Source organism: Moschus berezovskii, chromosome 4 (assembly GCF_049115385.1).
Source record: "Moschus berezovskii isolate FMDL1 chromosome 4, NW_MosBer_1.0, whole genome shotgun sequence".
NCBI lineage: Eukaryota > Metazoa > Chordata > Mammalia > Artiodactyla > Moschidae > Moschus > Moschus berezovskii.
In genome coordinates, this window is record NC_142463.1 from 102,219,757 (window position 1) to 102,247,582 (window position 27,826).

The 27,826-nt window shown below is 45.0% G+C and overlaps 1 protein-coding gene across 14 annotated transcripts in view; it reads right to left on the reverse strand.

Annotated features, from left to right (window-relative positions):
* LOC129535564 (NBPF family member NBPF4-like) overlaps positions 1 to 27,826 on the reverse strand; it is a 203,223-nt gene that overhangs the window by 164,460 nt on the left and 10,937 nt on the right. The window contains exon 1 of one of the 14 annotated variants that reach the window (XM_088835679.1): positions 13,497 to 17,804. The exons of the other annotated variants lie outside the window; for them this stretch is intronic. The gene's annotated coding sequence lies outside the window, so the exon portion shown is untranslated. Of the gene's footprint in view, positions 1 to 13,496; positions 17,805 to 27,826 lie in introns of those variants that run through there. 14 annotated transcript variants of the gene reach the window in all.

The following is a 27,826-nucleotide window of genomic DNA, read 5'->3' on the forward strand; positions in this document are numbered from 1 at the left end:
GAAGGGAATCAGGCAGGATCTCCCTGCAGAAAAAAAAACTGCACAGAGCCACGACCTGTGCATCAACAAAGCACGTAAGCTGCTATCATACACCCTTGGCCTTTTTCCCGTGTGTGTTTGGTACTTTAAAATTTAGAAAGTATCTTCGTAGATTTCATCCATTAAGAAGTAAACAGAGTTAAACGCTATCAGAAGGAAGATGGTACTCAATAGAGTTCATCGAGTAAGGGGTTTTATTTTCTACCTTATAAACAGGGTATCAAGACAGGGCACAGACACCAGTCTCTGTAATGGTTCTGTGCCCAGGGGCAGCACCCAGGGACGGCACCAGCTCACGCCACGTGACCACAGTGATCTCCAGCCTGAGATTCAGCACAGGAAACTGGCCTTGGCCACGAGGAGAGAAAGGGGACGCCCTGCAAGCGGATGTTGTTCAGTTGCTCAGTCGTTTCCAACTCTTTGCGACTCCATCGAGTCCAGCATGCCAGACTTCCCTGTCCTTCACTATCTCCTGGAGTTCGCTCAATCTCGTCCATTGAGTCGATGATGCCATCCAACCATCTCATCCTCTGTCGTCCCCTTCTCCTCCTGCCTTCAATCTTTCCCAGCATCAGGGACTTTTCCGACGAGTCAGCTCCTGCCATCAGGTGGTCAAAGTATTGGCGCTTCAGCATCAGACCTTCCAACTGCTGGGGCTGAAGCCACAGAGATGTCAGACATCGCCCCATGAGGCAGGCAGGAGGGTGCAGGAACCACACTCCATCTGCCCAAGTGTCCTCTGCTCAGGGTCCCATCCTCAGTATAGGTGACAGAGAAACAATCCATCCTTCGAAACCTACAGGGAGACACCCATTCAGCACCAGTCCCAGAAGTGGCCACAGGTTCCATTTGGGAACATGCTTTCCCAAGGTCGCGGTGAGACAGAGTTGGGCCTGGAGAGAGACATGCAGAGTGGGCGCTTGGCAACCTCTCCAGCCCCGGGTCCTCTTCTGTGATGGGGACACCATGCGGACTGATGAGATAGTCGGGACTACCCGAGGGTCAGGCAGCATTACCCACGGACCCTTAGAAAATCAAGGCAAGGTTGCGGGTCTGCGGGGCAGCCAAACCGCCTCTGCCCGCATGTGAGTTTGCCCTGCACACGTGTCCTCCCAGAAAAGACGACAGGCCACAACGCAGCAAAGTCTCTGAGCCTCCCTTACCCTCTGGTCCAGAGTTAACCCCCTTCCCCTCCCCCAGCAAAGAAGGGCCAGGGCCCCTGTCTCTCCCGCACTAAGTCAGCAGGCTGGGAACAGGTGAGAGTCAGACTACATCCCAGGACTGACATCTCCAGAAGTGCTGGGCAACACGGGTCAGCCCAGGACAAGCCCACCTCTGGGTACTGAGATCTATGCACTGGAGGAAAATGAGGATGAAGCTGTGGGATCAAACCAGGTTCAAATGAAATTGTTTAATATAGAAAAATCCTTTTGCTCAAGTTCTCGGATTTCAGACACTTGTGATACACATAGAGAAGATATACCTAAAATCCACATTTACACACAGAATCTATGTTTCAATAAAAACAAAGACCAACTCATAACCAATTTATCTACAAATGACACAATGAGTAAGTACTCTGCAAATATTTTTCCTTGGAAATAGGGATTATTACAAAATCATATGTAAGCTATACCCAATCTTTGTTCAAATAATTGATTGATGTAATCATCTCTCTGTCGAATATTCCCACCAGGATGAGGAAAAATCTCTATTGTCTATTTCAAAAACTAGCAGAAATGTAAAACTTCTCACTACAAAATTTAGCTGATACATTTTATCTAAGTTACAACAGATTGCCTCAGATGATATTCACAGATGAAAATCTTATCAATCTGCCATGGTAATTTCGAGGGTAACTTGAATTAGAAGAAAAATTCAGACCATAATAGAGTAAAAAATAATTGATAATTAACTTTTAACTTTGACAATTAACTACTTCTTTGACCGCTAAGAATGCTACCTATTAGCAAGCAAACTAACATTTATAAAGAACTTTTAAAGTTTTCTCCCTTTCTACAAGACCATCCACAAGATCTGGAACACAGCAACCCCAAGGAGGACACAGAGTGAGGCTGTGGGGCTGGAAGCTCCCCATCCAGAAGAAAGACGACGCGCACACTTACTCACTGGGGTGAGGACGAGCATCCTGATGGAAACACTGCCACCTTCCTTTGTTTTACAACGTTCTTGACAAAGTCAAGACATTTTCTGTCTCGTTTTTTCCTATACTGAACACCAAGGCTGGGGCAGTTTCTGGAATTGGCTCCTGTGGTCACCAGGGGTCCCAAGAGGACACCACCTGATGACCCACCTCCCTCACCCACAGGGACGGCGACGTGCTGGACACCGTCCTCCTGCCCAGGAATGGTGTCTAGGGTGCGGGTCCAGGAGACTAGGGTGGCCCAGGCTGAGCCAGTGACCAAGCGTGACAGATACACCATCCCAAACTGTTTAAAAGTTACCAGACGTACATCTTCCTACAGTGGCAAAATACACACCTTTAGATTTGACATTTGCTGCTGCTGCTGCTAAGTCACTTCAGTCGTGTCCGACTCTGTGTGACCCCATAGACGGAAGCCCACCAGGCTCCCCCGTCCCTGGGATTCTCCAGGCAAGAACACTGGAGTGGGTTGCCATTTCCTTCTCCAATGTGTGAAAGTGGAAAGTGAAAAGTGAAAGTGAAGTTGCTCAGTCGTGTCCGATGCATAGCAACCCCACGGACTGCAGCCTACCAGGCTCCTCCATCCATGGGATTCTCCAGGCAATAGTACTGGAGTGGCTTGCCATTGCCTTCTCCAAGATTTGACATTTACAAGAGTACAATTCAATGTCATCAAACACATTCACGATGTCATGTGGCTGTCACCACTAACCAGACCAAACTTCATCATCTGCCACAGAAACCCCACTTCCTCCAGCTCCCCTGCCCCCCAGCCCTGGAAACCAGCACACATTCATCTCTGTGAAGGGGATGACTCGAGGCCCATCATGCAGGTGGAGACAAGAGTTCTTGCCAGCTGTGTCTGGCTTGTTTCACAACAAGCCTTATCCATGTGGAACGCTGTGCTGGCATTTCCTTCCCTTTAGGGCTGAGTCACACTCCATTGTGGGGAAGAGCCCCATTCCGTGGTTCACCAGTTCGTTCCTCCATAGACATTTGAGCTGTGTCCAATGTCTGACTACTGTACGTGACGCTGCGGTGACACTGGTGTACAACAGCTGTTCGAGTGCTTGCTTTTGTGTCTTCGCCGAGGAGCGGGACTGCTGGATCACACGATAATTCTGTTTGTCTTGGTGAAAGGAGCCACCAGACTGTTTTCTAGTTTACATTCCCACAGTGCACTAGCATTCTAGTTTCTCCGCATCCAAGCCAATTCTTGTTTATAAAGTTATCATATACACTTCTTCCACGTAGGAAACGTGGTGGTGTGTGGACTATAATTCGATATATTCTCATCCCAGTTCCCAAGAAGGGTAGTGCTAAAGAATGTGCTAACCGTCGGACAATTGCACTCATCTCCCAGGCTTGTAAGGTCATGCTTAAAATCTCGCATGCTAGGCTCCAGCATTATGTGAACCAAGAATTTCCAGATGTCCAAGCTGGATTTAGAAAAGGAAGATGAACCAGAGATCAAAGTGCCAACATTCACTGGATCATAGAGAAAGCTGGGGAATTCCAAAAAAAAAAAAAAATCTACCTCTGTTTCATCCATTACGCCATCGAAAAGCCTTTGACTGTGTGGATCATAATAAACTACGGAAAGTTCTTACAAAGATCTTTAAGATGGAATACCAGATCATCTCTTCTGTCTCCTGAGAAATCTGTATGCAGGTAAAAAAGCCACAGTTAGAACCTTATATGGAACAACAGGTTGGTTCAAGATTGAGAAAGGAGCACGAAAGGGTTGTCTGCTGTCACCCCGTTTGTTTACTCTGTATGCTGAGCACATCATGAGAAGTGCCGGGCTGGATAAGTTACAAGCTGGAATCAAGACAGGTGGGAGAAACATCAACAACCTCAGATATGCAGACGATACCACTCAAAGACACGAGAGCCACTCTTCCAGAGCCCCATGGGTAAGACAAGGGACCTTTTGACTAGAGTGCTGAGCTGGGGGGTAAGATCAGCTGAGATACAAGTTTCTATCTATGAGTTAAATTGACCTGTAACAGAAAAATAAATGATTATGTATCGAACTCTTGTCCTCACTGGATTCCTTAGGACAAGGCTGAAGCTGGTGTTTAAATGATAACTAAACATTATCCTCAATAGTGAAAAACTGAAAGCATTTCCCTTAAAGTCAGGAACAAGACAAGGGTGCCCACTCTCACCACTACTATTCAACATAGTTCTGGAAGTTTTGGCTACAGCAATCAGAGCAGAAAAAGACATAAAAGGAATACAAATTGGAAAAGAAGAAGTAAAACTTTCACTATCCACAGATGACTTGATCCTCTACACAGAAAACCCTAAAGACTCTACTAGAAAACTACTAGAGCTAATCAATGAATACAGTAAAGTTGCAGAATATAAAATCAACACACAGAAATCCATTGTATTCCTATACACTAATAATGAGAAAATAGAAAGAGAAATTAAGGAAACTATTCCATTCACTGTTGCAACGAAAAGAATTAAATACTTAGGAATATATCTACCTAAGGAAACAAAAGACTTGTACATAGAAAACTATAAAACACTTGTGAAAGTAATCAAAGAGGACACTAATAGTTGGAGAAATATAGCATGTTCGTGGATTGGAAGAATAAATATTCTAAAAATGAGTATACTACCCAAAGTAATTTATAAATTCAATGCAATCCCTATCAAGCTACCAACGATATTTTTCACAAAACTAGAACAAATAATCTCACAATTGTATGGAAATACAAAAAACCTCAAATAGTCAAAGCAATCTTGAGGAAGAAGAATGGAACTGGGGGAATTAACCTGTCGGACTTCAGGCTCTACTACAAAGCCACAGTCATCAAGACAATATGGTACTGGCATAAAGACAGAAATATAGATCGATGGAACAAAATAGAAAGCCCAGAGATAAACCCAAGCACCCATGGACACCTTATCTTTGACAAAGGAGGCAAGAATATAAAATGGAGAAAAGACAGTCTCTTTAACAAGTGGTGCTGGGAAAACTGGTCAGCCACTTGTAAAAGAATGAAACTAGATCACTTCCTAACACCATACACAAAAATAAACTCAAAATGGATTAAAGATCTAAATGTAAGACCAGAAACTATAAAACTGCTAGAGGAGAATGTAGGCAAAACACTCTCTGACATAAATGACAGCAGGATCCTCCATGACCCACCTCCCAGAATATTGGAAATAAAAGCAAAAATAAACAAATGGGACCTAACTAAAATCAAAAGCTTCTGCACAGCAAAGGAAACTATAAGCAAGGTGAAAAGGCAGCCTTCAGAATGGGAGAAATTAATAGCAAAAGAAACAACTGACAAAGAATTAATCTCCAAAATATACAAGCAGCTCCTGCAGCTCAATTCCAAAAAAAAAAAAAATGACCCAATCAAAAAATGGGCCAAAGAACTAAACAGACATTTCTCCAAAGAAGACATACAGATGGCTAACAAACACATGAAAAAATGCTCAACATCCCTCATAATCAGAGAAATGCAAATCAAAACCACAATGAGATACCATTTCACACCAGTCGGAATGGCTGCTATGCAAAAGTCTACATGCAATAAATGCTGAAGAGGGTGTGGAGAAAAGGGAACCCTCTTACACTGTTGGTGGGAATGCAAACTAGTACAGCCACTATGGAGAACAGTGTGGAGATTCCTCAAAAAACTGGAAACAGAACTGTCATATGATCCAGCAATCGCACTCCTGGGCATACACACCGAGGAAACCAGAATTGAAAGAAACACATGTACTCCAATGTTCATTGCAGTACTGTTTATAATAGCCAGGACATGGAAGCAACCTAGATGTCCATCTGCAGACGAATGGATAAGAATGCTTTGGTACATATACACAATGGAGTATTTTTCAGCCATCAGAAAGAATGCATTTGAGTCAGTTCTAATGAGGTGGATGAAATTGGAGCCTATTATACAGAGTGAAGTCAGCCTGAAAGAAAAATATCAATACAGCATACTAACACATATATATGGAATTTAGAAAGATGGTAACCTTAACCCTGTATACGAGAGAGCAAAAGAGACATAGGTGTATAGAACAGTCTTAGGGACTCTGTGGGAGAGGGTGAAGGTGGGATGATTTGGGAGAATGGCATTGTAGCATGTATATTATCATATGTGAAATGAATCACCAGTCCAGGTTCAACGCATGATACAGGATGCTTGGGGCTGGAGAGAGGATATGGGGAAGAGGGAAGTGGGAGGGGGTTCAAGAGGGGGAACACATGTACACCCGGGGCGGATTTGTGTCAATGTATGGCAAAACCAACCAATATATTAATGTAAAGTAATTTGCCTCTAAAAAAAAAAGAAAAAGAAATGAGAACTAAGCTGATACGAAGTAAATGTTAAGCAACAAAATCGTCCCCAGTTAGAATCACTGGTCTACTGAAGGGATACTGACAACAACTGGGAATTTCCAGCCAGGTGAGGCGGGGCTTGGGCCCAGACAGGTGAGTGACCCCAGCCCCTGCTGCAGCCAGCAGTGCCCCGTCGGAAACCCCTGAGGCTCCACGTCACTCTTAAGGGCAAATAACGGAGCATCTTCCCATCGTAACATCCAGTACAATCAGAGAAGCGGGCACACTCGGAAATAAGACAGCATGAGCAAGAACAAGCAAAACCGAAACAGCAGCCCCAGAGAGAAGGGATCCATCTCAGCCGAAGGCAAGAAGCACTGCAGCCCCTTTAAAAGAAGGCGGTGGTGACAGGTTAACGAGGCTTATTGTGATGGTTCAGTGATGCACACAAGCGTCACCATGTTGCACACCTGAAATGAACATAACGCTACTTCAATTACACCTCAATAAATAAACGAACAACCAGCTTAAACACACCCACAAGTTCTTAAGACCAAGAACGACCATGTAAATCAGTTCCACAATAATTTTATAGCCCCGGAGCTTCAGCCTGAAGTGTTAAAAGATCAAAGTACTCCATTTTTATTTTACAAGATACGTATTACATAACACTAAAGCACACTGCTTGCTATTTCATACTTACAGGCCCATATCTTGATGCAGAAAGGCATGCGAGGCTAGTCACAAAGCCCCTTCCGTATTACTGTGTTTTCATTTTCATCTCAACCAAGGGCGCCCAACAGGCTAAGATAACACTATGCCGCCTGTCAGAGGACTGGAGTGCCACTGGTGCAAAAGAGCGCCAGCAAGAGATGCCCATCTAACACGGAACCCCCTTATTTCACTCACGTCTTCCAGGTTCCACTTACTGCTTCTGGAAAGATTCCCACTGGCTCTATTTTGGGGCAAATCCCAGTCTCTATTTTCCCGAGGCCACCTGCTCCCAACTCTGCACTCTCTTCAGGAAAACAGCAGGGTGGCGTCAGCCTCCCACATACAGCAGCACTGTTGCGTTGACTCTCTGATACTTCCTCAAGTTGGCCTTTTCTCAAAGCGTCTTCCGTGGTCTTCGCTGGATGACACAAATTACCAAGTCAGAAAAAAAGGAAAAAAAAAAAATGAAACCTCACCCCTCACACAAGCCTCGACTGGACAAAGATGACCGAATGGTGGTGGAGGACCCCACGGTTCAATCACTGCCCACAGAGATGCTCCCCAATTCATCCAGAAACCTGGGTATCTGCTGCCCCAAGTGGAGTGTGATGGTGCAGACCCCCATCAGGAGGGCACTTACGGGGGGCTGATGACATCATCACGCTCTAGCCCTCAGTTCAGTTCAGTTCTCAGTCATGTCCGACTCTTTGCAACCCCATGAACTGCAGCATGCCAGGCCTCCCTGTCCATCACCATCTCCTGGAGCTTGTTCAAACTTATGTCCCTCGAGTCAGTGATGCCGTCCAACCATCTCATCCTCTGTTGTCCCCTTCTCTTCCCGTCTTCAATCTTTCCCAGCATCAGGGTCTTTTCAAATGAGTCAGTTCTTCGCATCAAAGTACTGGAGTTTCAGCTTCAGTATCCGTCCTCCCAGTGAATATTCAGGACTGATTTTCTTTAGGATAGACTGGTGGGATCAAAAGTCTTCTCTAGCACCACTGTCCAAATTTCTTTATGGTCCAACTCTCACATCCATACTACTGGAAAAATCATAGCTTTGACTAGACGGACCTTTGTTGGCAAAGTAAGCTCTGTGCTTTTTAATTCCCTATCTCGAAGAGTCGGACACAACTAAGTGACTTCACTTTCATGCACTGGAGAAGGAAATGGCAACCCACTCCAGTGTTCTTGCCTGGAGAATCCCAGGGACGGGGGAGCCTGGTGGGCTGCCGTCTCTGCGGTTGCACAGAGTCGGACACGACTGAAGCGACTTAGCAGCAGCAGTAGCAGGTTGATCATAACTTTTCTTCCAAGGAGACACTGTCTTAATTTCATGGCTGCAGTCACCATCTGCAGTGGTTTTGGAGCCTAAGAAGAGAAAGTCTGCTTCCCCATCTATTTGCCATTTAGCAATGGGACCGGATGCCATGATCATAGTTTTTTGAATGTTGCGTTTAAGCCAGCTTTTTCACTCCTCTTTAACCTTCATCAAGAGGCTCTTTAGTACCTCTTCACTTTCTGCTGTAAGGTTATCACTTTTCGCATATCTGATGTTATTGATATTTCTCCCTGAAAGCTTGATTCCAGTTTGTGCTTCATCCAGTCCAGAATTTCACATGATGTACTCTGCATATAAGTTAAATAAGCAGGGTGACAATATACAGTCTCGATGTACTCCTTTCCCAATTTGGAACTAGTCCATTGTTCCATGTCCGGTCCTAACTGTTGCTTCTTGACCTGCATACAGATTTCTCAGGAGGCAGGTCAGGTGGTCTGGTATTCCCATTTCCTTAAGAATTTTCCACAGTTTGTTGTGATCTACACAGTCAAAGGCTTTAGCATAGTCAATGAAGCAGAAGTAAATGTTTTCCTGAAATTCTCTTGCTTTTTCCATGATCCAACGGAGGTAGGCAATTTGATCTCTGGTTCTTCTGCTGTTTCTAAATCCAGTTTGAACATCTGGAAGTTCTTAGTTCATGTACTGATGAAGCCGAGCTTGGAGAAATTTGAGCATTACTTTGCTGGGTTTTCCAAATTTGCTGGCATATCAAGTGCAGCACTTTCACAGCATCACCTTATAGGATTTGAAGTAGATCAACTGGAATTCCATCACCTCCACTAGCTTTGTTCATAGTGATCCTTCCTAAGGCCCTCTTGACTTCACATTCCAGGATGTCTGGCTCTAGGTGAGTGATCACACCATCGTGGTTACCTGGGTCATGAAGAGCTTTTTTGTACAGTTCTTCTGTGTATTCTTGCCACCTCTTCTTCATATCTTCTGCTTCTGTTAGGTCCATACCATTTCTGTCCTTTATCAAGCCCATCTTTGCATGAAATGTTCCCTTGGTATCTCTAATTTTCTTGAAGAGATCTCTAGTCTTTCCTATTCTATTGTTTTCCTCTATTTCTTTGCATTGATCACTGAGGAAGGCTTTCTTATCGCTCCTCGCTATTCTTTGGAACTCTGCATTCAGATGGATATACCTTTCCTCTTCTCCTTTGCCTTTCATTTCTCTTCTTTTCTTAGCTATTTATAAGGCCTCCTCAGACAACCATTTTGTCAAAAGCACTGCCTGAGCTTTTCTGTTCTGAATATGTAGAACTTTATTATAAATCACTGTCCTCTTATTTACATCATAAGTTCTTCCTAAGTAGAACAGGTGAGTAAATACGACCCATGGATTTCACTTCAAGACTCTGAAAGGCAAGTTATAAAGTATGTGTATTTAAACGGGGGCAGCGGGAAGATCCCCTGGAGAAGGAAACGGTAACCCACTCCAGTATTCTTGCCTGGAGAATCACATGGACAGAGAAGCCTGGTAGGCTATAGTCCACAGGGTCACAAAGAGTTGGATATGACTGAGCGACAGAACGGAACAGGCTGGACACTGCTGCCATTAGGGTGATTGCCAACACACAGGCAGAGACGGGGGAGCAAAACACGTTTACAAGAACTTTATTTAAACTCATTAAAAAATTAACAGTAATACTTAACCTTTGATGTCTAAATGATTGAGTCAAATATTTTATCTAAGCCTGTAACTTTCAGATGAGGGACAGTGTAAAAAGAGAATAAAACATCTGAGCCCCTGGATCTGACAGAATTCCAAGCCTGCTTCCACCTAAGTAATAGAAGAGCTGAAGCCAGAAACTGCTAAATAAAAGGCAATGCAACTCGGCATAACACAATAAAAGATACTACCTTCCAACCGCATTATTGTTGCCAATTATAAGATTCACTTCAACTTAATTTCAAAGGCACAATCACCCTCAACAGAAACAGTCTCTTTTTTAAATTTCAAGGAGTATTACATTAAGGCAATAACTCACCTTCCAGCTATAACATCACCCTCCCTTATTGCAACACTACATTTCAAAAATACTTCTCATCAACAAGTCAAGCTAATTCGGGTTAATTTTATTGTATTTTGGTGCTATCTCACATTTGTGTGCAATTACCTTTATCATTTTATTGCCCAGGCAGAAAGTAATCAGAACAATTATTTGAAAATGGAGGTTTATAAATTCTAAATCACAGTTGCTGGCATTTTTGATAAAACAGCAGCTTTATCTCGGGAAGAGGCAGGGACACGGGATAAATCACCCATCAGTCAAGTGTGGCTGACCCCCAAGCGCATTGCACAATATCAGAAGTGCTTCCGAAAAAACTTTCCAGCTTCATCCATCATCCTTCATAATACTAAAATAGCTACACACCTGGAGAACAGAGGCTAGAGGATAATAAAAAAAAAGAAAGAAAAATTTCCAGGCAGCACGGACAAAACCATTAACTGCTCTCCCTTTTAAACTGTGAGATACAGTCCATGCACATAAACAAATTTGACTCCACAGTAACCCTAAATATCTGTATTCATATTCATCAACTCTGTTTTAAATATAAATGAAATATGGAGTAGAGTCACAAGAGAAAAAGCACGTTTCCCGACTGCACGCATCTTTGTTCTGTTTGGGTGCGGCTGCCTGTGTAGCCATGCTGCCATGTCGCCACCTCTGTTCTCTAGGTCTCATTTTCTCCAAAAAGTCTATTGCATTAAAAAAAAAAAAAAAGAATATAACTTGATTTTAAAGACGAGAATAAACGGAGAAAGCCTTGAGTCCCCACAGTGGTTTTCTTTAAGTCAATTACAGGTGACGTGTGGCTCAGGACATTTAGGAAGGCAGGTGGACCGGGCCTCACTTGTCACACGGGGGCCTTAGGATTGGGCTGCAGCTTCCCTTAGGGAGAGACAGCCACCTCATCCCACCATACCTCTGGCATGCCGTCACCATACCTTGCTTTAGCTTGTTTTTATAGAGCAAAAGAAAATAACCATGTAATCATCTGTTTCCTTTTTAATAAACAAATACCCCCCAAAAAGAAGACTTCTGCACGTTTACATAGGTGACCCCATGGCATTGGATACCAAAGGTCTAGCTGGGTAGGAACGAGATTTAGGAGCTGCACATGCCTGGCACTGTGCCAGGTGCTTTACATACATTATCTCAGTTACTCCTCCCTGCAAACCTCAGGTAGAGCAAATGACTTGAAGATGAGAAAACAGATTGGGAAGGTGAGCAACGAGCCCAAGGGCACAGCACAGAAGTAGCCGGTGGTTCAGTTCAGTTCAGTTCAGTTCAGTGGCTCAGTCGTGTCCGACTCTCCGCGACCCCATGAACCACAGCACACCAGGACTCCCTGTCCATCACCAACTCCCGGAGTACACTCAAACTCATGTCCACAGAGTCGGTGATGCCATCCAGCCATCTCATTCTCCGTCGTCCCCTTCTCCTCCCGCCCCCAACCTTTCCCAGCATCAGAGTCTTTTCCAGTGAGTCAACTCGTCGCATGAGGTGGCCAAAGTACTGCAGTTTCAGCCCTAGCAGGTAGTATTCAAGGTCAAATCCAACACACTCCAACGCCTGGATTTCTGCGGGACTGGCAACTACCTCCCAGACGCAGACACATTCCACCATGTTAATAAGGACAGGCTCAGCTACTCTGCAGTGACAGATACCACCGAACAGCCCCTGCAGATCCAGGTGGCTCACAGAGCAGAAGCCTCCACAGAGGGCCTACAGGTGTCTCCAGGTCACACACTAACCTGGTGGCCACGCAGGAAGGAGTGTGCGGGAATCAGGCACGGGCATGGAAATGCTTCAGCCCTGCTAGAACAGCTTCCAGGCATTGCCCAAAGATGCTCAGCAATTTTCAGTCTTCATCTGCTGAAAACTCACAAAAAGTTTGGTTTCTATCAGCTAAGTTTTATGGTCCTTTCCCACCAGCAAACTCAATTCCAGCAAAAAAAAAATATATATATATAATCATGAAACAGGAGTCAGGTGTAAGATCCTACATGATACAGTATCTGCAAAGATATCAGTCCTGAATATTCATTGGAAGGACTGATGCTGAAGCCGAAACTCCAATACTTTGGCCACCAGATGCAAAAAACTGACTCACTGGAAAAGACCCTGATGTTGGGAAAGATTGAAGGCAGAAGGGGAAGGGGACGACAGAGGATGAGATGGTTGGATGGCATCACCGACTCGATGGGCATGAGTTTGAGCAAGCTCTGGGAGTTGGTGATGGACAGGGAGGCCTGGCGTGCTGCAGTCAATGGGGTTGCAAAGAGTCGGACATGACTAAGTGACTGAACTGATACAGTATTTTATATATATATATATATATATCTCCAGAAGATAGTAAAGGATAGGGAAGACTGATGTGCTGAAGTTTATGGAGTCACAAAGAGTTGGACACAATTTAGCAAATGAACAATAAAAATATAGTATTTTCATAAAACACTTGACTTTCCACACCTTAAAGTATGAACACTGTGTGACCCCAATATGTTAATGCAGAATCAGAACTTGAAGAAGGTTTTCTTGCTTATCTAATTAATTTTTAATGTTTATGTTTACAACAAAGATTCATGAATTTAGTTAAAATGTATCAATTTGACAAAAATGGGAATTCAAAGAAAATAAGCTTACAGAAAAAAAAAAACCTAAATTAATAGAGAATCCTATGAAAAGTAACTACTATTCTTCACATAAAATAGTATCAGAGGACCTCTGTTGTTTTATTTCTTCTCAATGTATGACTTTTATGTATTTGAAAATAAACTAATTAGCCGGTCAGTTTACCTGAAAGCATGCCATCTATTCTGAAAACAAAATGACTTCATTTTCTCTCTATGTCAAGCCTGAATTCCTAACCACGCTGACACAGGTAATTAAATGAATTCTGTGGACTACCTTTTGTGAAGCAAGCACAGGAAATACCCTCCTTCGCAAACGGGACTTCATCTACCAAGTAATCCCTGTGGTAGTAACAGCCAACACAATGACACAGGTTCACCGGAGTCTGTTTAAAAGAACCCATAAGTAAGCAAGTGCGTGCCCATCACAAGAGCCAGATTCCTCACCGCCGGAGGCAGGTGGTGGCAAAACTGCAATCTGTTGGGTTGGATCCAAACTGCAGGTACCAGGGCAAACACACAGCCTCTAATATGCACAGAGGTGACGGGCAGAAATAAACGCAAGTGCATTCTGCTGCGCGTGTGTGGCCAATGCACCTACACAGACGCCCTGGCTCCATCCACTCACAGGGGTCGAGGCACCAGCATCTCAACAGCAACGAGCAAACCAGTGCCCGGGTCTCAGCTTCTAAACCTCCCGTTCCAGGAAAAGGAATGTAGGCTCCCTGGAGAAGTGGGTAAACCCAGGACTGGGGCAGGAAAAATACACGATAAGCCTGGATTACACTGTGGGGCCAAAAAGTACTAGAGGGTAGCATGTCAAAAAGAGGAGCCAATCTCAGGGGGTGAAAGCCATCTGACTAATAGAATAAATCACGGTAGTATCAGATGACAACCCATGATATAAAATAAATACCCATGAGTCCATACTAACATAGGTAGTTCAGTGAATAAAGCAGTAAGTGGGAAAGAACACAGAGGTCTTCACTCACAAGAATTCCAATTAGTAAAAGAAGAAAAAACGAAGGGGGCACACGTCATCAGGCCAACAACACAGCAATAATTGTTGCAGACAAGACACAACAATGAGTGCCAAAATTAGCAGGTGGAAGCTGAGAGCCGGGGTATGTGCACGGTCCCACAACACCTCCCTCAAGATATTAGCTACAGAGAAGGACACTGTAACTCTACAGCTGGAGAAGCATGAGCAACGCCACCTTCTCCCAGTGGCTGTAAATGACACGTGGACTCCATGCGTGCCGTGATGACCGAGGGGGTCCTCATCTCTGTGCTTTTCTCACCAAAAATGTGAACTTCGATCTAATCAAGAAACCACATCACAAACCCAAAGGAGAGACATTCTGCTATATAACTGACTGGCCTTCTTCCAAAGTGTCCAGGTCACAAAAAGGAGAGAGGGACCCCACGAACTAGACAAGGGGGAGCCATGACGACTGAATGCCATGTGGGATCCAGGACTGGATGGCAGAACAGAAAACGGACACGAGTGAAAAAGTGCTGGAATTCCAACAAGGCTTACAGGATTACACAACACTAATTAATGCTGATTCATATGCTAATACCTTGTACATTGATTCGCGGGCTGTGGGAACTGCACCGGGTTATGGACAAGGGCCATGGAAGACAGTAACACTATGCAAAACTAGATGGACGGGGTACAGAAACGAGGCTAAAGTTATTCAAAATAAAAAGTCAGAAAAGCCCCCCGACTCCACTGACAACTGTGCACACAAGGTCCACCCTGACCCTGAAGACCTGGCCATTCAGAAACAGGGAGACGGGAGCAGGCAGGGTGACAGGCATCTGCAGGCCTTTATCACCCCCACTGCCCCGGGAGGGGAAGCCCGGTGGACAGGCATTAGCGCTCCCAGTGTAAACCCCTCCTGCGACCTCGGGTTCAGAACCATGAGCTGCACGTTTGCCTCTGAAAAGCGTTGGTACAGAGACCCAGGTCTGGGGAGGGGGATGTGAGCTGTTGCTGGGAAATAAAAAGGTTAAACAGATCTTAAATTAAGATTAGAGTCAGCTGGCCAGCAGCTTTCTATCACATTATAAATCAGACTAGAGATGGGGCGACTCCTATTTAAAATCAGGAGCCACTCAGATCTTTTCCTCAGCATCTAACCCAACAGGTCTCTCCAGCCAAAGAAAAGGGAAACACGAGGCCATCAAGACCAGCATGTTAGAGGGGAATAATTAAAAGGGGAAGGCAGACAGATTATTCATGAGTATATGTAAAACAATACAAAACACTACTTGGGGAGGAAATTTCTCCCTGTATTTTCCCCAGAAACACCCAGTCCACGGAGACAGCCAGCGCCAGCACTTCACCTCCAACAGTCGCATGAGCTGATGAGACAGGAGCCGGGAGGGCTGGCCCAACTTCACAACCCCCAGCGAGTGCAGGGTCAGGCCGTGTAACTCGGGTGGAAATAATGGCTGGAGAGGGCCAACAGTATTTTACCGAGACATTTTTATAAGGAAGCCAGAGGTTGAGAGCACAGCTAGGATAACTATACGAATTTCAATTTTACTAAAATGTTATGTCCCTTGAGCCAAGGTATTAATCTTGTTATTATACAAAAGCAGTCTCTTCTCACTAGCCATTCATTCAACTTGAATGACTTTTAAAATGTACTTGTTGTTGGATCATGTGAAAAAGGCAAACAGAAAGTACGCGTAAATAAGGAGGCTCAAACTAGACTAGGAGGTGGGGGGTGGCTGGAGAAACAGCGAGAGTGACAAAGAAAATCCCACACATCTGTGCCTCCCCTGCCTGCCAATGCAGGAGACATAAGAGACTTGGGTTCGACCCCTGGGACAGTAAGATCCCCTGGAGGAGGCGGCACCCCACTCCAGTATTCTTGCATAGAGAATCCCATGGACAGAGGAGCCTGGCAGGCTACATATAGTTCACAGGGTCACAGAGAGTCAGACACGACTAAAGCGACATAGCACAGATGTTTATAAAACACAAAGCATGACCCCAAAGAAACAAATGATTAATCTTCTCTTCTTCAAAAGGATGAGGATAAAATTAAAAGGGAGTCTCCAAACAACCAGACCGCCTGGTCACCCCGTGCTCTCTGGATCCGGCCACTCACAGAGGCAGGTCTGCCCCTCGCCCTGGTCATGCCCGAGCACCGAGCAATGACAGAGCATCCCCTCTGCCAGCGCCTTCACGGGCAGACCCGCGCGGTCCCGGGAAGGCTCTGCGAAGGCCATCACACCCTCCGTGACCAGGCACGGGGCTGTTTCTGCAGGAACTCACACCAGATGAGGCCCTGATGTCACTTTAACGATGTGCAGAAGCTCTGCCCAGAAAAGGGGGAGGAGTCCTGGCGGAGAGAGATAAGCAGGGCAGACCAAACGCCATCTGCATCTGGAAGAGGCAGCATGCCCCGTTATCGTTTCTCACCCGCATAACATGATCGACTGTAAGGGGTTATTACGCAAGACGGCTCCAGAATTTTGGAGCAGGCCCGACTGCAAGGTGAGAATTTCGCTCTCTACAAGCAAACAGGAATTTAAAAGTTTAGGAGGTCATCCATCATTTGTAATGAGTCATAATCAGCGAATGAACTGCAGAGGATGTATCTTATCACTTGGCCTATAAAAGCTTCTGATCCATGGGATAAAAAAAACACACTGAACTTTAATAAGCACTCAATTATAACAAATAAACCCAATCACCTAATTACCAAGTGACTATAGTTGCTAAAATAACTTAACCCAGTTTCACAAAGCACGTATTTTAAGATTCATAGAAAAACCCTGCCCAGTTCCAGCATTCGATACCACATTTGTTTTGCTTGCACCCAGAGGATCAAGAGATCTGTAACTCTAAATGACATTATTTGCACCGCAAATTCAAAGAGAAATTAGTCTCATTTACAAACAGCAATTACTTATAACAGAAAACTGAATTGCAAATTTAAATTGTTAGTTTTGGCAAAAATCCAAAACCTGGTCAAAGGAACACTGTGAAGCTGAAAGAAGAGCCCACGTGTGGTGTCAGCAATGGCTCAGCTTACTTAAATGGTTTTGCAAGACAGGCGAACTTCCAAAAACACCCTTTATTCTTCTCTAATTTGGCCTACTTTGTATTTTTAGTGTCCTGTTCAAATTCCTCTCCCCATGGAGGGGATGTCCCTGTTAAAACAGCACAAAGAAGGAAAAATCTGTAATCTGTACAACAAAAAAGAAGAGATTTTAATGCTCATATTTTTAAATTTAGTGACAAATTTAAAAAATAATAAAAACAAGAAAACCAAATGTCAGAATCAGAGTGGATTCTGAAGACCACTATGTAACATTAAACAAACATTTAATCCACACTATGAACAAAGCTAGTGGAGGTGATGGAATTCCAGTTGAGCTATTTCAAAGCCTGAAAGATGATGCTGCGAAAGTGCTGCACTCAATATGCCAGCAAATTTGGAAAACTCAGCAGTGGACACAGGACTGGAAAAGGTCAGTCTTCATTCCAATCCCAAAGAAAGGCAATGCCAAACAATGCTCAAACTACTGCACAATTGCACTCATCTCACACGCTAGTAAAGTCATGCTCAAAATTCTCCAAGCCAGGCTTCAGCAATATGTGAACCATGAACTTCCAGATGTTCAAGCAGGTTTTAGAAAAGGCAGAGGCACCAGAGATCAAACTGGCAACATCCGCTGGATCATGGAAAAAGCAAGAGAGTTACAGAAAAACATCTATTTCTGCTTCATTGACTATGCCAAAGCCTTTGACTGTATGGATCACAATAAACTGTGGAAAATTCTGAAAGAGATGGGAATACCAGACCACCTGACCTGCCCTCCTGAGAAACCTGTATGCAGGTAAGGAAGCAACAGTTAGAACTAGACATGGAACAACAGACTGGTTCCAAATAGGAAAAGGAATATGTCAAGGTTGTATACTGTCATCCTGCTTATTTAACTTATATGCAGAGTACAGCATGAGGAATGCTGGGCTGGAAGAAGCACAAGTTGGAATCAAGATTGCTGGGAGAAATATCAATAATCTCAGATATGCAGATGACACCACCCTTATGACAGAAAGTGAAGAGGAACTCAAAAGCCTCTTGATGAAAGTGAAAGAGGAGAGTGAAAAGGTTGGCTTGAAGCTCAACATTCAGAAAACAAAGATCATGGCATCTGGTCCCATCACTTCATGGGAAATAGATGGGGAACAGTGGAAACAGTGTCAGACTTTATTTTGGGGGGCTCCAAAATCACTGCAGATGGTGATTGCAGCCATGAAATTAAAAGACGCTTACTCCTTGGAAGGAAAGTGATGAACAACCTAGATAGTATATTAAAAAGCAGAGACATTACTTGCCAACCAAGGTCTGTCTAGTCAAGGCTATGGTTTTTCCAGTGGTCACGTATGGATGTGAGAGTTGGACTGTGAAGAAAGCTGATCGCCGAAGAATCGATGCTTTTGAACTGTGGTGTTGGAGAAGACTCTTGAGAGTCCCTTGGACTGCAAGGAGGTCCAACCAGTCCATTCTAAAGGAGATCAATCCTGGGTGATCATTGGAAGGACTGATGCTAAAGCTGAAACTGCAATACTTTGGCCACCTCATGTGACGAGTTGACTCACTGGAAAAGACTCTGATGCTGGGAGGGATTGGGGCGAGAGCAGAAGGGGACGATGGAAAATGAGATGGCTGGATGGCATCACCGACTCAATGGACATGAGTCTGAGTGAACTCCGCGAGTTGCTGATGGACAGGGAGGCCTGGCGTGCTGTGATTCATGGGGTCTCAAAGAGTCGGACACGACAGCGACTGAACTGAACTGAGGGTAGTCATGTCCATCACAGCAGCTATGAATCACAGGGTGGGGGCTCTGGTTTAAATTTAATGAATTAGAATAAAAATTTAAACTTCAGTTCATAAGTTACACTCATCACACTCCAAGTGCCCAGTAGCCACGTGTGACCGGTGGCTCCCACACTGGCTGGCGCAGGTATATTCTGCTTCGGCCAAAAGTTCTGTCGGCAGTGCTAGCCAGCCCAGTCAGTCACATAAGAGAAACTCAGACCCAGGAGGTCACGGGTCGACTTGTGGATAAACCAGGAGCCGACCACTGAGCACTGGCTGCTCCCTCAGTCACCACACCCAACGTGAGCCCAAGCTCCACGAAGGCAGGGCCCTGTGTGCCGAGTTTAGAGTCAGACACACAACCAGCACAGCCCCACTCAGGAGATGAGACCCTGAAAAACGGCAGGTAGGTGATGCTTTGGATGAGGATACGAATCAATGACTGTAATACTTCTGGATCCAAAATTACAAGATGTAGTCCTCAAAATCAAGAATCCCAGAGGCTGGTTAAGAATTCTCTAAGATACAGGAAGACTTCCCTACTTGGCTGTCTTCTCAAGCATACCACGTTAAATACCTTTGCACACAAAATTTTCTTTAGGACACAGTCTCAGACTTGAAACTGCCCTAAATAACCAACAATGAAATCATGTTAGACCTTTATAACGGGACACCATGTCATCCCTTCTTCAAGAGATGGGAAACCAGAACACCTGACCTGCCTCCTGAGAAACCTGTGTGCAGGTCAGGAAGCCACAGTTAGAACTGGACATGGAACAACGGACTGGTTGAAAATTGGGAAAGGAGCACGTCAAGGCTGTCTATTGTCACCCTGCTTAGTTAACTTCTATGAACAGTAATCATGCAAAATGCCAGGCAGGATGAAACACAAGCTGTAATCAAATATCAATAACCTCAGATATGCAGATGACTCCACCCTTATGGCAGAAAGAAAAGAGGAACTAAAGAGCCTCATGATGGAGGTGAAGGAGGAGAGTGAAAAAGCTGGCTTAAAATTCAACTTTCCAAAAAACGAAGATCATGCCATCCAGGCCCATCACTTCATGGCAAATAGATGGGGAAACAATGGAAACAGTGACAGACTTTCTTTTCTTGGGCTCCAAAATCACTGCAGCCATGAGATTAAAAGATGCTTGCTCCTTGGAAGAAAAGCTATGACAAACCTAGACAGTGTTTTAAAAAGCAGAGACATTACTTTGCTGACAAAGACATGTCTAGTCAAAGCTATGGTTTTTACAGTAGTCATGTATGGATGTGAGAGTTGGACCATAAAGAAAGCTGAGTGCCGAAGAATTGATGCTTTTGAACTGTGGTGTTGGAGAAGACTCTTGAGAGTCCCTTGGACTGCAAGGAGATCCAACCAGTCCATTCTAAAGGAGATCAATCCTGGGTGTTCATTGGAAGGACTGATGCTAAAGCTGAAGCTCCATACTTTGACCACCTGATGTGAAGAACTGACTCATTGGAAAAGACCCTGATGCTGGGAAAGATTGAAGGCAGAAGAAGGGGACGACAGAGGATGAGATGGTTGGATGGCATCACCAACCTGATGGACATGAGTTTGAGGAAGCTCCGGTAGTTGGTGATGAACAGGGAAGCCTGGCGTGCTGTAGTCCAAGGGGTCACAGAGTCGGACATGGTGGAGCAACAGAACTGAACTGATGTCATCTCTAGAAATTATGTTGGCAAAGTTTTCAGATTCATAGACAAGCACTTATGAAAAAAGATCAGGTAAAAGAGTTAAACACAAAACTGGGATTATCCCACATACAGAAACTATCCCATGTGATGTGTGTACGCACATATGTGTACACACATGTGCATGTACATAACTGTGTGCATGTGCACACCAAACCGTCAAGAGAAGAGAAAACAGAAAATGCAAGCAGAAGAATGTATTTCCAACATACTGGTATTAACAGACAAGAACTTTAAAATAATTATGGAGGTTGTGTTTAAAAATAGGAAAAGACAGACAAAATGAATGAGACTGGAGAATTTTAAATACTAAATGGAAACACATTATTAAAATATGAAATGGACATTCTAGAACTACAAGCACAAAGTCTGAAATTCAGAACTCACTGGAAAAGATTAACAGGAGATGGAACAGTGTGGGAAACAGGATCTGTGATTGACAAGACAGGCCCCCAGAGGGAATGCAAATCATGGCAGCGAAACAGAACAGGAGACAGAACAGCAAACAAGAGCCCCAGAGCCCTGAGGACACAGGAAACAGGACCAACTCCTGTGATTCAACCCCAGAAGGAAAGCAGGCAGAGGAAGGAGAGACACACCTGAATCAGTACATTGAGAGTAACAGATACCAACCCTGCGATTCAAGAAGCTCAGCAAACTCCAAACAGGGTTCAGTATGAAGACAACTCACAACTAACCACACAGTTAACCAGTTTCAAACCACAGAGAAATGGAGAGAAAAATCTTAAAAGCAACCAGAGTAAAATGTTCCCAGTACTGTCAAAGGGGCAACAACAAGGCTGACAGCTGACGTCTCCACAGAAGCTTCAGAAACCAGAAGAAAATGAAATGAAATGTTTAAACTGATGAAACAAAATCCTGAGCAACCGAGTGTGCGCGTTGCTCGGGGCTGGGGAAGGAGAGGAGGCGCCCAGACAAACGCCACTTGGTGCGGAGGTGACAGGGGTCCTGCTCGTGACTTTCCCTCCACGGCTTACACGTGCGTCTCATATACTCCTCAGTGGGCTTCAAACAACGCAAAATTTTAGAAAGTAAGAAAGGGGAGGACCAAAGAGGGAGGGAAAGAAAGGAGGAAAGAAAACATCTGCATCAGAAGAACAGGAAAGGTCAAATTAATCTAGCAAAGAACCCTGAAGTCAAAATTCCACAAAATGGAAAACTGACAACCCTGGAAATGTGTACCTGGTGATAGGAAAGAGCAAGGAACACTTTTCCCAGAAGCTGAATATTATGCTGAGAAACTTTCGAAACTCAATCATCTGAGACTGAAAACAAAAACAAAAACAGATCAGTCTCCCGCTGGAAACCAGCACACTATGGATATCTGTACGTGCAGACTAAAATTTATACGTAACTGCAAACGTCCTGAGGGAACGCACTTCGACTTTAGTTCCGCAGGAACTGCAGACACGCGGCGTCACCGGGGCGCTGTGAACACTCAAACGCGACAGGAGGCACCGGCCAGTGGGGGCACCCGGGGCAGCATCAGCACAGTCTCAGCCACGCGCTCCGTATGCACGTGTGACACCCGTGCGGGCGCGGGCACACCCCGACGCAACCCCCGCGTCTGCACACGCTTCTGCGAACACGGGCACGCTCTGCCAGCGTCTAGTTTATGCGGGAGCGCAGCTGATTGACAGCGCCGTGCCGGTCCAGGAGCACAGCGCAGGGACGCGCTGGCCTTTGCTGACCTTCCCGGGTGTGCACATGGCACGGAGACAGCCCGGCCCGCTGCGCCACGTGCGGAGCGGCTCACACGCGCCCCCAGACAGCGGTTCAGCTCTCACGTGCAGAGCTCTCCGCATCGCTGGACAGAGGGCAACACGGGGGGTAATGCGGTCTTCATCTCTGTTAAACATCAGCGAGGAAGGTCCAGGCTGGTCGGAGATACACCGGCAGTGGCTGTACATTCAGCTGGGAGAAATGCACTCTTCCACGGTCTGGTCTCCTCTTAGACAGCATGAAACACCAATGTCAGAGCCCTCAGCAAACTACCTTTCTGTTGACACCACACATTTAAAACCACAGCGGTGACAAGAACTGAAAATGCCCTTAATTTTCTCTGACTTCCCATTTCTGTCCTTTCCATATGGAGCTGGCTGGAATCATCCTCCTTTGGAGGTGGTGGTGGTTTAGTCACTAAATCACATCCGAATCTTTGCAACCCCACAGACAAGAGCCCACCAGACTCCTCTCTGTGGGATTTCCCATGGAGAATACTGGAGTAGATTGCCATTTCCTTTTCCAGGGGATCTTCCTGATCCAGAGATTGAACGCAGGTCTCCTGTATTGGTGGGCAGATTCTTTACCACTGAGCCACCTGGGGGAATCCCTCCTTGGGAGTAAAACCCCAAATAACTGCTTTAAATTTCTTAACAGAAGCACAACTTGTTTCTACCAACATCTCCAGATACCTATGTGTCACTCACCCATGAGTCACTCCCAGCCTTGACCTGGATCTACCTAACATAAGCAGGAAAACCCCCAGGCCCTTTAAACACCAGAAGCAGGCCGACACACAAGGAACAGGAGCATCACGAGGCCAGCAGGAGAGTGTGAGCCCCCTCAGGACTTGGCTGCTTCCACCTTTCATCCCGGGGGATGCTGGGAAGATGAGGTGTCACCAGAACCCAGAAGGTGGGGCCACTGGGAGGAGCAAGAGCCACAGGGGGCCAAGGGCTGCTGGGGCCGGGCCATTCTCAACGGAGACATGTGGGCACAGAGATCAGACGAGGAACAGCCATATCTGCAGCCCTCACCTGGGGCGCTCCACTCTCCCCCAGTGCCTCTCACATCCAGCAGAAGTCAGAGCTGAGCAAGACCATGAGGGACGGCTCCAACGGCCACCCTGCGGCTGCCCTCTGCTTCCACAGAACGCCGGGTGACACAGACCCACCCTGAGACACCCCTTGCAGTCAGGCCTCTCCCTGTGCCCTGCCCCTGCGTCAAGGAGGGCCAGCAGTGCGATCCACCTGGACCATCCTTCTGAGTTCCCCGAGCAACAATGTGATACGCTTGGCTTCCAGTGAGGACTCACAACAAAATCAAACCAAACCATTCCTGCATTTTTTTTAAAGCCAACATTAAATCGCTTACCATCCCTTATTCTAAAATTCCTAGACAAACTCCTCCACAGGAAAAGGTCTCTCTCTCCTGAATGGTGATAGTCACTAATCACATCCTCTTCCCTTTTCATCATGGCCACCTGTAAGCTCTATTTCAGATTCATTTGGACCTGCAAAAGCTATCCTTGGGCTTCTCTGATGGTTCAGATGGCAAAGAATCTGCTTGCAATGCAGGAGACGTGGGTTCAATCCTTGGATCGGGAAGATCCCCTGGAGAAAGGAATGGCTACCCACTCCAGTATTCTTGCCTGGAGAATTCCATGGACAGAGGAGCCTGGCGGGCTACAGTCTGTGGGGTCACAGAGTCAGACAGGACTGAGCGACTTCACTTTCACTTCAAGCTCTCCTTAGTCTAGGTTTCCTGCCATATTCAATTTTTGTTACTAGCACATGGTCCTCTGGCAACCACAATGATCTAAATACAGCAAAGAATCAGAGAACAAACAGAAAAGTCTTCTGTCAGCCAAAATGCTGTCACGAAATCCATGCACTAAAGGTCCCAGACTCTGAAGCCAGCCTGCCCGGGTTAAAACAGCTACAATGAATATGTCTCCTATGTTCAAGAAGAGAGAAGAAAACAGAAACATGATGAAAAACATAGAAGATGTAAGAGAGACCCAAATGGAGTGCAGACGGAAAACAGACTATCTAAACTGAAAACTCTGATGTGAGGAACACAGTAGATACAAGAGAAGGGGGGAAGTGAGCGAAAATGAACACACAACATTTTTGAAACTATCCAGGAAGAGAGAAAAAGACCACAGGAAGACGTGGGACAACATTAAGCAGTCTAACACATGCAATTGGGAGTCCTAGAAAAAGGCAGAAAATTATTTGAAGAAACAATGACTATTTCTTCATATTTGATTAACACCTATACTCACTATTGCAAGAAACTCAATGAAACCAAAGCAGACGAAAACATAAAGAACTAAACCAAGACAAATCATAAACAAAATTGCTAAAAAGAAGTGTTAAAGAAAAAAACCTGAGAAACAGTCAGAAGAGGTGGGAAAAGACAATTTCACACAGAGGCACAAAATTAAGAGGGACAGCAAACTGATCATCAGACACTATGCAAGGCAGGACACAACGGAACATACTTAAAGCATGAAAACGGGGAAAGGGTCAATCTAGACTCTGTGAGAGGCAAAATATCTTTCAAGAATGAAAGTGAAAATAAAGCCTTATTCAAAAACCAAAGGTAAGACAATTCACATATTAGCAGACCTTTATCTGAGACACATTGCTGCAAGTTCCATAAGCATAACAAAGGACTGCCAGATGGAAATTTATATTTCCCAAGAGTGAAGGGCATGCAAATAGTAAATATGCAAATAAACATAAAAGTGCCTTTCCAATTTTAATCTCTTTAAAAGACAATGGACTGCCTAAAACAAAAACAATAAAAGTATATTTTGGAGTTTATAACATATGTAGAAATAAAACATTCCAACTAAATATAATCCCCCAAGAAATAGGATGAGAGAAATTGAAATATACTCATGGAAGGTTCTTACACTCTACATGACGATGAATAATACAATGTGAATGCAGACTATGATGAGCTAATTATGACCATTATACACCCTAGAGCCAATAAGAGCCAATGTAGATACATGGTAAATTGAAATCATTTTAAAAATATATTCAAATAATCTGAATAAAGGCAGGAAAACGGAGGGAGAAGAGTGAAGGAACAAACAGAACAAGGAGAAAACAAGTATCAAGGTGGTGCCCTTGAACCCAACCACACTGGTAATTACGTAACATGTTAGTAGTCCGAATACTTCAGTTTTAAAAAGACCTTACGATTAGCAAGCTGTCTATAAGAAACATGTGTTAAATGTAAAGATAAAATGTGAAGGAACGGGAAAACATTAACCACAGAAACGGTAATGGAAAGAAAGCTGGAGTGGCTATCTGAATATCAAACACATAATTTCAAAACAAGGAAATTGCTAAGACTAAAGGCCATTAAGAGCAAAAGGGTTAATTCACGAAAAGGACGTAAAAATTCTAAATATGCAAGCACCGAATAAAAGACTTTGAAACAGATGAAGCAAGAACAGAGAACACAATAGGAAACAGACACATCTCCAGCAACAGTTGGTGATTTCAACACTCCTTTCCTGTAATTTATAGAACAGGGAGACAGAAAAGCAGTAAGAATATATTAAATACAACACTTGAGCAACAAAAATGTTTAGTGTTGCTTAAATGAAATAGTAAATATTTAAAACATTTTCAACGTTGTACTGACGTATGACTCTGGAGTCTCTAGGAAGTTTTAGGAGTGCACAGTTGCTGAGCCCAGACAGGGACAGGAATACAGGTGTGGAGGGAAGGGTCCTGTGATCTCGCCCTGCCCACCCACCTGCGCTCTCCATGAGGAAAACCCAGGGCCTTTCAGAAGCCAATCGCCCGCCTGCAAACACGGGACCGAACAGAGTTGCACACCTCTTTCCCCACCTGACGCCCAGGGCAAAAGGGAGGGACAGGAGCACACCCGAGTCATCAAAAGAAAATGCCTGTCTGCCCTGCCGCCACCATCACCCGCACGAACTTTGCCACACAAACCTGTCACATCTCTCTAGGAGACTTCCTCCTAAACCACCACCAGAGAACTTTTTTCCTATTTCGGCTAAAGCTGGAAACAAAGAGGAGGGTGAAGAAATAATGCTTTGGTGGAGCAAGTCAGCATAGGAACGTGAAAACAGTTAAAACTCATTAGATTTCTGGTCAAGATGCAAGACCGCCGTCCCCCCAAAATCAAGCAATCTATTCTAATTGGGTTCCCATGGTAACTGTACAATTGGGCTTTTCGATATAACATCCCGAAGGCCCAACGCGCACTTGTAAGATATACTTTGAACTGCCTGAAGTGTTTTCACCTTTCGGCGCTCCCAGACCGATGGCTGCACGTCCCGCCCTGCCGGCTGGGGCCAGGGCACGCTGGCGGCACTTGGGGTAGCAACGCAAGTCCCGGAAGGAACAGGACACCAGAGCAGGTATATAAAACGGGTCCCATGTGGAGCTCCATCCAATCTGCTCTGGGGACAAACTGGTACTGCTACTGTTACAGAACCCTGTTTACGGACTGCACGCCACACCACGAGGCTCCTCTTATTGATTTCAAGGTTAAACAGAATCAATCACTAGTAATTACAAGAGGGGCCTCAAGGTTAATCATATGATTAGACTCTCAGTACGGAATTAAACGACAAGCACAGCTGTGCTGATAAATAAAACATAACTGAGGATCCAAACCCACGTTTCAGGTGTTAACAGTAGGGCACTGAGCAGAGCACACAGCCCCGCCCCAGACCCCAGCCCCTCCTCGACAAACACAGCAGTCTCTCCCAGCCACCGCTGGGCCCCGAGCGGGCCTGGGAGCAGAGCGCCGGTCACCCTCTGAAGACGCAAAGGGTCGAAGATCAGAAATGGTGAAAGGTCACAACTTCAGCATTCCTTGCAACAATCGTAAAAATACCCACACGTTTGAGACGTTCTACAGACCCACAACACACACTGTGGCTTCTGGCAAACTGGCGACCTGGGCAGGAGTAAATCTAAGTCTCCCACCTTTATTTACTACATCCCCTCACTGATGGCCACAGTTTTAACGTAGGCCAGTCGGGTGAAGTGTGGGCTGGCAGGCTTCCAGGGAGAAGTGCCCTGCTTAGTCCCCAACTCTACAGAGTCCTCCAAAAATCCTCAAGACACCTTAGCATGAAAAGCAGCAAACCGCATGGTTCTTAGGATCCTCGCTAGAGCCCAACAGAATGACCACGTGCTGCTCCTCGGTTCCAGCAGGAGCAGAGTACGAACTGACCCAGGACCGAGAAGAAAAAAAAAAGAAACAGAAACTCCCAACTAACAAGCTGAGG